This window comes from Lolium rigidum, chromosome 1 (assembly GCF_022539505.1).
Source record: "Lolium rigidum isolate FL_2022 chromosome 1, APGP_CSIRO_Lrig_0.1, whole genome shotgun sequence".
Taxonomy (NCBI): Eukaryota; Viridiplantae; Streptophyta; class Magnoliopsida; order Poales; family Poaceae; genus Lolium; species Lolium rigidum.
The window spans coordinates 163,026,585-163,038,832 of NC_061508.1; positions in this window are offsets into that span (position 1 = coordinate 163,026,585).

Here is a 12,248-nt window from a genome sequence, read left to right on the forward strand (position 1 = left end):
CAATTTTCCGGTGTTAGTTCCGATGATGCTGCTGCCCATCTCAATAATTTTGTTGAACTATGTGAAATGCAAAAATATAAAGATGTAGATGGTGACATTATAAAATTAAAATTGTTCCCTTTCTCATTAAGAGGAAGAGCTAAAGATTGGTTGCTATCTCTGCCTAAGAATAGTATTGATTCATGGACTAAATGCAAGGATGCTTTTATTGGTAGATATTATCCCCCTGCTAAAATTATATCTTTGAGGAGTAGCATAATGAATTTTAAACAATTAGATAATGAACATGTTGCTCAAGCTTGGGAAAGAATGAAATCTCCGGTTAAAAATTGCCCAACCCATGGACTGACTACTTGGATGATCATCCAAACCTTCTATGCAGGACTAAATTTTTCTTCGCGGAACTTATTGGATTCAGCTGCTGGAGGTACCTTTATGTCCATCACTCTTGGTGAAGCAACAAAACTTCTTGATAATATGATGGTAAATTACTCTCGAATGGCACACGGAAAGAGCTCCACAAGGTAAGAAGGTAAATTCTCGTTGAAGAATCCTCTTCCTTGAGCGATAAGATTGATGCTATTATGTCTATGCTTGTTAATGGTAGGACTAATGTTGATCCTAATAATGTTCCGCTAGCTTCATTGGTTGCTCAAAATTCTAGACCACATCCTGCTAATGGTAATTCTTATGGTAGATATGTTTCACCTAATGAGGAAAAGATGTTAGAAATTGAAAGGTCCACCAAGAGCTTTATGCAATCACAGTATGAGCAAAATAAATTGTTTACTAAAACTATGAATGAGCAATCTACCTTGTTGAAGAAAATAGGAAATCAACTTGAAAATCTGAATATGGAGATTTCGGGTTGCAAACTAAACTTGCAAATGCTGAAGACCGAATCTCATACATGTATCAGCGTCACAATCTTCTTTAATTAATAAAATGGCTGCTAAACCTGATGATATTGAAAATAAAATTGTTACTACAGAAAATGCCATCCAAGTTAGAATTAATTAGAATATAAGATTAATGGCTGAACTGCGTGCTAGGTGGGATAGAGAAGAAAATGAAAAACTAGCTAAAAAAGAAAATGTAGCTAAAGTTTGGACTATTACCACCACTAGCAATGCTAATGACTCATATGTTGCTGCACCTCCTACTATCAATGGTAAAATAATTGGTGTTAGCAATGCTTCTACTCCTAGTGCAAAGCGCGCAAAATTACCTGAAACTGCTAAAACTGCTGAAACTGCTTGTGATTAAACTGCTGAAATTTTTTCCAACCTTGGGGATGATAATCCCATTGCTTTAGATTGTAATGATTTAGATTTTGATGATTGCCATATCTCTGAAGTTATAAAGTTCTTACAAAAACTTGCTAAAAGTCCCAATGCTAGTGCTATAAATTTGGCTTTCACAAAACATATTACAAATGCTCTCATAAAAGCTAGAGAAGAGAAACTAAAACTTGAAACTTCTATTCCTAGAAAGCTAGAGGATGGTTGGGAGCCCATCATTAAAATGAGAGTCAAAGACTTTGATTGTAATGCCTTGTGTGATCTTGGTGCAAGTATTTCGTTATGCCTAAAAAAGTCTATGATATGCTTGACTTGCCACCATTGAAGAATTGTTATTTGGATGTTAATCTCGCTGATAATGCTAAAAAGAAACCTTTGGGGAAAGTTGATAATGTTCATATTATGGTTAACAATAACCTTGTCCCCGTTGATTTTGTTGTCTTGGATATTGAATGCAATGCATCTTGCCCCATTATATTGGGAAGACCTTTTCTTCGAACCGTTGGTGCTACTATTGATATGAAGGAAGGTAATATTAAATATCAATTTCCTCTCAAGAAAGGTATGGAACACTTCCCTAGAAAGAGAATGAAGTTACCTTATGATTCTATCATTAGAACAAATTATGATGTTGATGCTTCGTCTCTTGATGTTACTTGAGTTACACTTTCGCGCCTAGCTGAAAGGCGTTAAAGAAAAGCGCTTATGGGAGACAACCCATGTTTTTACTCCAGTATTTTTGTTTTATATTTGTGTCTTGGAAGTTGTTTACTACTGTAGCAACCTCTCCTTATCTCAGTTTTATGTTTTGTTGTGCCAAGTAAAGTCTTTGATAGAAAAGTAAGTACTAGATTTGGATTACTGCGCAGTTCCAGATTTCTTTGCTGTCACGAATCTGGGTCTATCTCCCTGTAGGTAGCTCAGAAAATTACGCCAATTTACGAGCATGATCCTCAGATATGTACGCAACTTTCATTCAATTTGAGCATTTTCGTTTGAGAAAGTCTGGTGGCCTAATAAAATCCATCTTTACGGACTGTTCTGTTTTGACAGATTCTGTCTTTTATTTCGCATTGCCTCTTTTGCTATGTTGGATGAATTTCTTTGATCCACTAATGTCCAGTAGCTTTATGCAATGTCCAGAAGTGTTAAGAATGATTGTGTCACCTCTGAACATGTGAATTTTTATTATGCACTAACCCTCTAATGAGTTGTTTCGAGTTTGGTGTGGAGGAAGTTTTCAAGGATCAAGAGAGGAGTATGATGCGATATGATCAAGGAGAGTGAAAGCTCTAAGCTTGGGGATGCCCGGTGGTTCACCCCTGCATATTATAAGAAGACTCAAGCGTCTAAGCTTGGGGATGCCCAAGGCATCCCCTTCTTCATCGACAACATTATCAGGTTCCTCCCCTGAAACTATATTTTTATTCCGTCACATCTTATGTACTTTGCTTGGATCCTTAGGCTCTACTCATAGTATTCATGGCGAAGTTTCATCTTCGTTAAATTGTTATATGGTTGGAATTGGAAAATGATACATGTAGTAAATTGCTATAATGTCTTGGATAATTTGATACTTGGCAATTGTTGTGCTCATGTTTAAGCTCTTGCATCATATACTTTGCACCCATTAATGAAGAAATACTTAGAGCTTGCTAATTTGGTTTGCATATTTGGTTTCTCTAGAGTCTAGATAACATCTAGTATTGAGTTTTGAACAACAAGGAAGACGGTATGGAGTCTTATAATGTTTACCATATGTCTTTTATGTGAGTTTTGCTGTACCGTTCATCCTTGTGTTTGTTTCAAATAACCTTGCTAGCCTAAACCTTGTATCGAGAGGGAATACTTCTCATGCATCCAAAATACTTGAGCCAACCACTATGCCATTTGTGTCCACCATACCTACCTACTACATGGTATTTATCCGCCATTCCAAAGTAAATTGCTTGAGTGCTACCTTTAAAATTCCATCATTCACCTTTGCAATATATAGCTCATGCGACCAATAGCTTAAAAACTATTGTGGTATTGAATATGTACTTATGCACTTTATCTCTTATTAAGTTGCTTGTTGAGCGATAACCATGTTTCTGGGGACGCCATCAACTATTCTTTGTTGGATATCATGTGAGTTGCTATGCATGTCCGTCTTGTCCGAAGCAAGAGAGATCTACCACCTTCATGGTTGGAGCATGCATATTGTTAGAGAAGAACTTTGGGCCGCTAACTAAAGCCATGATTCATGGTGGAAGTTTCAGTTTGGACATATATCCTCAATCTCATATGAGAATAATAATTGTTGCCACATGCTTATGCATTAAAGAGGAGTCCATTATCCGTTGTCCATGTTGTCCCGGTATGGATGTCTAAGTTGAGAATAATCAAAAGCGAGAAATCCAAAATGCGAGCTTTCTCCTTAGACCTTTGTACGAGCGACATGGAGGTACCCCATTGTGACACTTGGTTAAAACATGTGCATTGCAAAGATCCGGTAGTCCAAATTAATTAGGACAAGGTGCGGGCACTACTAGTATACTATGCATGAGACTTGCAACTTGTAAGATATAATGTACATAACTCATATGCTTTATTACTACCGTTGACAAAATTGTTTCATGTTTTCAAAATAAAAGCTCTAGCACAAATATAGCAATCAATGCTTTCCTCTTTGAAGGACCATTCTCTTTACTTTTATGTTGAGTCAGTTCACCTATTTCTCTCCACCTCAAGAAGCAAACACTTGTGTGAACTCGTGCATTGATTCCTACATATTTGCATATTGTACTTGTTATATTACTCTATGTTGACAATTATCCATGAGATATACATGTTACAAGTTGAAAGCAACCGCTGAAACTTAATCTTCCTTTGTGTTGCTTCAATACCTTTACTTTGATTTATTGCTTTATGAGTTAACTCTTATGCAAGACTTATTAATACTTGTCTCAAAGTACTATTCATGAAAAGTCTTTGCTTTATGATTCACTTGTTTACTCATGTCATTACCATTGTTTTGATCACTGCATCCACTACATATGTTTACAAATAGTATGATCAAGGTTATGATGGCATATCACTTCAGAAATTATCTTTGTTATCGTTTTACCTGCTCGGGACGAGCAGAACTAAGCTTGGGGATGCTTGATACGTCTCCGACGTATCGATAATTTCTTATGTTCTATGCCATATTATTGATGATACTTACATGTTTTATGCACACTTTATGTCATATTCGTGCATTTTCTGGAACTAACCTATTAACAAGATGCCGAAGTGCTAGTTCCTGTTTTACTGCTGTTTTTGGTTTCGAAATCCTAGTAACGAAATATTCTCGGAATTGGACGAAACAAAGACCCAGGGGCCTATTTTTCCACGGAGCTTCCGGAAGACCGAAGAACATACGAAGTGGGGCCACGAGGTGGCGACACCACAAGGCGGCGCGGCCCGGGGGGCTCGCGCCGCCCTATGGTGTGGCCCCCTCGTCCGGCCCCCGACTCGCCCTTCCGCCTACTTAAAGCCTCCGTCGCGAAACCCCGAGGCGAAAAACCACGATACGGAAAACCTTACCGAGACGCCGCCGCCGCCGATCCCATCTCGGGGATCCCGGAGATCTCCTCCGGCACCCTGCCGGAGAGGGGATTCATCTCCCGGAGGACTCTACACCGCCATGGTCGCCTCCGGAGTGATGAGTGAGTAGTTCACCCCTGGACTATGGGTCCATAGCAGTAGCTAGATGGTTGTCTTCTCCTCATTGTGCTTCATTGTTGGATCTTGTGAGCTGCCTAACATGATCAAGATCATCTATCTCGTAATTCTATATGTTGTGTTTGTCGGGATCCGATGGATAGAGAATACCATGTCATGTTAATTATCAAGTTATTATACATGTGTTGTTTATGATCTTGCATGCTCTCCGTTACTAGTAGAGGCTCGGCCAAGTTTTTACTCTTAACTCCAAGAGGGAGTATTTATGCTCGATAGTGGGTTCATGCTCGCATTGACACCGGGACAGATGTGAGAAAGTTCTAAGGTTGTGTTGTGCTCGTTGCCACTAGGGATAAAACATTGGCGCTATGTCCGAGGATGTAGTTGTTGATTACATTACGCACCATACTTAATGCAATTGTCTCGTTGCTTTGCAACTTAATACTGGAAGGGGTTCGGACGATAACCTGAAGGTGGACTTTTTAGGCATAGATGCGGTTGGATGGCGGTCTATGTACTTTGTCGTAATGCCCAATTAAATCTCACTATACTTATCATGTCATGTATGTGCATTGTTATGCCCTCTCTATTTGTCAATTGCCCGACTGTAATTTGTTCACCCAACATGCTTTTATCTTATGGGAGAGACACCTCTAGTGAACTGTGGACCCCGGTCCATTCTTTAATACTTGAAATACAAATCTGCTGCAATACTTGTTTTTACTATTTTCTCTGCAAACAATCATCTTCCACACAATACGGTTAATCCTTTGTTACGAGCAAGTCGGTGAGATTGAAAACCTCACTGTTTCGTTGGGGCAAAGTACTTTGGTTGTGTTGTGCGGGTTCCACGTTGGCGCCGGAATCTCCGGTGTTGCGCCGCACTACATCCCGCCGCCATCAACCTTCAACGTGCTTCTTGGCTCCTCCTGGTTCGATAAACCTTGGTTTCTTTCTGAGGGAAAACTTGCTGCTGTGCGCATCATACCTTCCTCTTGGGGTTGCCCAACGAACGTGTGAAATACACTCCATCAGGGGGGTGGCCGGCCCCCTAAAGGGTAGTCCACTTGGGACTCCTCCCCCACTAGGGTTGGCCGGCCATGGAGGTGGAGTCCCATGTGGACTCCACCTTCCTTGGTGGTTTCTTCCGGACTTTTCTAGAACCTTCTAGAACCTTCCATAGAACCTTCCGCGACATTTTAATTCACATAAAATGACATCCTATATATGAATCTTATTCTCCGGACCATTCCGGAACTCCTCGTGATGTCCGGGATCTCATCCGGGACTCCGAACAAATATTCGAACTCCATTCCATATTCAAGTACTACCATTTCAACATCCAACTTTAAGTGTGTCACCCTACGGTTCGTGAACTATGCGGACATGGTTGAGTACTCACTCCGACCAATAACCAATAGCGGGATCTGGAGATCCATAATGGCTCCCACATATTCAACGATGACTTTAGTGATCGAATGAACCATTCACATACAATACCAATTCCCTTTGTCACGCGATATTTTACTTGTCCGGGATTTGATCTTCGGTATCACTCCATACCTTGTTCAACCTCGTCTCATGACAAGTACTCTTTACTCGTACCGTGGTATGTGGTCTCTTATGAACTTATTCATATGCTTGCAAGACATTAGACGACATTCCACCGAGAGGGCCCGGAGTATATCTATCCGTCATCGGGATGGACAAATCCCACTCGTTGATCCATATGCCTCAACTCATACTTTCCGGATACTTAATCCCACCTTTATAGCCACCCATTTACGCGAGTGGTGTTTGGTGTAATCAAAGTACCTTTCCGGTATAAGTGATTTATATGATCTCATGGTCATAAGGACTAGGTAACTATGTATCGAAAGCTTATAGCAAATAACTTAATGACGAGATCTTATGCTACGCTTAATTTGGGTGTATCCATTACATCATTCATACAATGATATAACCTTGTTATTAATAACATCCAATGTTCATGATTATGAAACTAATCATCCATTAATCAACAAGCTAGTTAAGAGGCATACTAGGGACTCTTTGTTGTTTACATATCACACATGTATTAATGTTTCGGTTAATACAATTATAGCATGGTATATAAACATTTATCATAAACATAAAGATATATAATAACCACTTTTATTATTGCCTCTTGGGCATATCTCCAACACCTATTTTGAAAAGTTGTGTTTTAGAGGAAGTTATTGATCTTGATGCTTCTTCACTTGATAATAATTGATGCTCGCACTTTTACTGCGCCTAGCTGAAAGGCATTAAAGAAAAGCGCTTATGGGAGACAAGCCATATTTTATTTACACTAATTTTTATTTTTGTTGAGTCTCGGAAATTATTACTACTGTAATGATCTCTCCTTATCATTTTTATTTCGTTTTTGTGCCAAGAATAGCCTCTAATAGGAAGAAAGTAGTGTTTGGGGAAGTTGCTGTCCAGAAAACAGATTCTGTGTTGTTACCATAAAAATTCGTAAAAATATCCAGAGCGAAATTTTGAGCTGTAATTTTTTATGCATATGCCCCAGGTTATTATCTAAATTTCTTTATCTTACTACTTTTCTAGATAAGCAACAAAGGATTTTCAAACAAATCAACCTTTACCTGATGTTCGTATTTGACAGATTTCTGCACTATTTCCATTTGCCTCTTAAAGCTTTGATAGATGTTTGATATATATTAGTACTGAACCCAAGTGGATTTTTTTATTTTGATTGTACTAATGCTGCTAATGAAAAATTGTGTGAAGTTTTGTATGAAGGAAGTTTTCAAGTGTGGGGAAAGAAGAATGATGTGATGAGATGAAGAATGGATAAAAGCTCAAGCTTGTGGATGCCCCTGCACCCCAAGACATATTCAAGAGGTACAAGCGTCAAAGCTTGGGGATTCCCAAGGCATCCCCTCTTCATCAACAAAGCAACATGTCATCTCTCTATGCGCTATATTTTTATTGCTTCATACGCTATGTGTTGTTCTTGGAGCGTATTTTTTTTAGTTTAGTTTTGTTTTGTTTGCTGTAGCATATGTTGGATCCTGGCACATTTGTTTTGGATAAAGACCCGCTCCTCTTTAATTGCATAGAATGCTCTAGTTTTCACTGTTATTGTTCTGCGAGTGTTCTAGTTTTCATGTACCGTGTTTAGCTCATGTTATTTCACTTGAATTTTGTTCAGAGCACGTTAGTATTCTTTACTCTCTGGTCCATAATGTATTTCATCTCTGAGAGTTATTTCAAATAAGTTGATTGGTGTTGGATACGAGGAAAATATTTTATGACTATAGTATAGTGATGCAAAAGGAGCTTGTCTAGACTGTGGCATATACTTTGGCATGTCATGTTGGATGTTATTCTTGTCATATGCTTAGTATTTATTGCTGTAGCATGACTTGTCTCAAATGGATGAGAGTGCATAATGTGTCATTGAAAGAATCATGTGTTGTTTCTATCATAAAAGCATAATATTGTGGTATTATCCTTTTATACTTTATTGGGTTGACCTGGTGTATGCTTACACCATGTTATTACTATAACCATTCAACTAAAGCCTCTATGATCATTTAGTTTTTCACTTGTAATATCACTTTATGCTTTGATAGATAATGTTTTGTCGCTATGCATGGTTATGGCCATTATTGCTCTCTTAGTTGGTCGCTCCCAGTCTTTTGCTAGCCTTCGTCTGTGCTGAGTATGTCACTACTCGTGCATCCAACAACCATGAAACAAAGTTTTCCAATTGTGTCCACCATATCTACCTAGTAGAATTATTGATATTCCAAGTAATTCATCATGTTTTTATCTTCCAAATTAAATCTTGGCATGAGAAAATTAGTCAGTAAAGCTCTCACGAACTTGATGGCACATTTACTTTCTTGCACTTAATAAATTTGATCATTTTGCCTATCTTATGAAGTCTACATGTTTGAAAATTGTGAGTTGGGAGTTAGTAGAACCATGCTTTCATGGGGAACACTTTTGACATTGCACTTATATTTAGTTGATGTCATGTTCTATTGTCTATGGATGCCTAGCGGTGCGAAATAAAATGAAAACTTATAAGTCCATGGAGTTTGTATATGAGTTAGGGAAACGCTTGGGCCGCTAATCTAAGACATGCATCATTAATGGTGGAAATTTACAGCCAAGCCATAGTGAGCATTCTATGAAGCATTTTCTATAAAAAAAACTATACCCATAGTAAATAAAAAATTGTTGAGATGCTCATTGTCTGTTTGTCTTGTCATTTTGGCATGGGATTGCTCCACAAGAGTACCTCCATATCACCGGGCAGGAGGTACCCCGTTGGCGGTTCTCAATGATACATGTATACTTACAATGAAAAGAACTTATTTGGGACCTAAGTTGAGTAGCATGAGGTTTAGGTACTCGCATTCAAGGGGCATGAGATTTTCAACTTGTGATTTGCAAGCATATAGCTCATTTTTTACTCACATTAACTTTAACCATTCAAGATGCTTATGATAGCGGCAATGAGAGCTCAAAGCTAATAAGTACCAAACTTTTTGAAAGGTTTATAAAACTTGTTTATCTTGCTTACTCTACAAAGAGTCTCTCTTTTAATTTTATGTTGAGTCTCCATCTTCTCCTTTATGCACCGATTAAGAGAGCATAGTTGTCATTCTTAATGCAATGTGCATAGTCCCAAAATTATTATTGATGGATTCATTATTGTGCTATTACTTGCTCTTAAATTACTTGTATCTAGTCACCCTCTGAACTTTCAAGATGTCCTAGCATTTATGTTTTGCTATTCCATAAAGGACATGTTGAGTACCACTTTGTTATGTTTACTTTCAATGCACTATTATTCATGATCCTTTGTTTCAGTTACTTCTCATGTTATAATATAGTTGCTAAGTTCTATTGAATTATATCTATCATGCCTATGTTAGAGTACTTAGATCCCAGCTCACAATGCTTTACATGCTTGATCAAGATTGTGTTGGCTTCATGTCACCACAAAAATTATTTTGTATCACTTGCCTACTCGACGACGAGTAGGAGTTAAGCTTGGGGGTGCTTGATACATCTCAAACGTATCTATAATTTTTGATGCTCCATGCTTGTTTTACACCAATTCATATATGTTTTTTTACACTTCGTTGCACCTTTACATGATTTCCGGCACTAACCTATTAACAAGATGCCACAGTGCCAGTTCATGTTTTCTAGTGTTTTTTGTATTTCAGAAAAGTTGTACATGAAAGATTCTCGGAATTGGACGAAACAAAAGTCGAAGTCAATATTTTACCGAACCGAAGATGAAGTCCAGAGGGGGGTCGAAGAGGCGCAGCAGGGCGGCCAGACCACCCCTAGGAGCGGCCTAGACCTGGCCCACACCTAGGGTAGGTCTGGGCCCACCAGGTGCCCCACCGACCTAAATCCTCCGTCTATTTATACATCTTCTCGGGAAAACTCTGGATACCCGAGCCTCCATCCACGAAAAGTTCCGTCACAGCCGCCATCGCAGAACCCATCTCTGGGGTTCTGAAGCTCTTCCCGGCACCCTGCAGTAGGGGGAAATCATCGCTGGAGGCATCTACATCGCCATGCCTGCTTCTGAAGTGATGCGTGAGCAGTTCATCCCTGGACTATGGGTCCATAGTAGTAGCTAGATGGTTGTCTTCTCCACTTTGTGCTTCATGTATCGTTCTTGTGAGCTGCCCTACATGATGAAGATCATCTTTATGTAATCCTATATGTTCAGATTGATTATATATTCATGTCAGATGTTATTTGTGATCTTGCATGCTCTCCGTTGCTAATAGAAACTCTAGCCAAGTGGACACTTGTGACTCCAAGAGGGAGTATTTATGCTCGATAGTAGGTTCATGCCTCTATTTTTCTGGGAGAGTGACTTTATAACTTCTAAGATTGTAGATGTGTTGTTACTACTAGGGAGAAAACAACAATGTTTTATCCGAGGGTAATTCTATTATTTACTTTACACACATTGCTTAATGCGATAGTCTGTTGCTTGCAACTTTATACTCGAAGGGGTGCGGACGCTAACCTCAAGGTGGATTATTATTCATAGACGCAGTTGGATTACGGTCTATGTATTATGTTGTAATGACCATATCAAATCTCATAGTAATCATCTGGTTATGTATTGGTCGATATTCTATCAATTGCTCAGCTGTAATTTGTTCACCCAACATGCTATTTCTTTATGGAGAGACACCTCTAGTGAACTGTGGAGCCCGGTCCTATTTCCTTTACTGATAAATTCAACTGCATTCTTGTTCTATTTACTTTCTGCAAACATCTCTTTCCACTCGATACGTCTAATCCTTTGTGTTAAGCAAACCGGTGAGATTGACAACCTCACTGTAAGTTGGGGCAAAGTACTTTGGTTGTGTTGTGTGCAGGTTCCACGTTGTTGTTGACGCCGGTAGTGCGCCCTGCCACTAGTCAGCCAACAACACCTTCTGAAGTCACGCATTTCTCCTACTGGTCGATTAAACCTTGGTTTCGTACTGAGGGAAAACTTACTGCTGTGCTCATCACACCTTCCTTTTGGGGTTTCCCAACCGCTTCCTCCACTGCCATCATCGGAGCACCATCAAGATTTTTTTCTGCCGCCGTTGCCGGGGAGAAAGAGGATTTCTACAAGGGGAGTCTCTTATCTCCAATCTCTTTACTTTGTTATAGTTTTCTTAGTTTACTTTATTTTGATTTGTGTGCTTTATTATATCAATAACACAAAAAAACTAGTTTACTTTTATAGTTGTCTTTATATCAAAAACACAAAAAACTACTTCCTATTATAGTTGTTATTTCTGTTGCTTAGTTTTAATTTTGCTAAAATGAGTATTCCTGAAGTTGAGGTTCATTCTTTTAAGCAACAAGGGGGAGAAAGTTCTAAAGATGCTTGTTATAGAATAAGTAATGCTCATCATAGATATACAAAAAAAAATTCTACCATGATCCTCCTTAGAATTTTGTTGTTGGTTTATCTGGCTAGAATAGATATGTTTTGGATACTCTCACGATGGGTAATTTTCTAGGTGCTCCCGCTTTGGAAGCCTGCAGTTTAATTGGAAGCTTGGAAGGAGTTCCACCTACTAATGTTGTTAAAACTGAAAACACTTTGGGGTTTCCCAACCGCTTCCACCACTGCCATCACCGGAGCACCATCATCTGCTCCCGATGCTACTAGGATTCCTTTGGACGCTTGCGTCGTTGTTACTG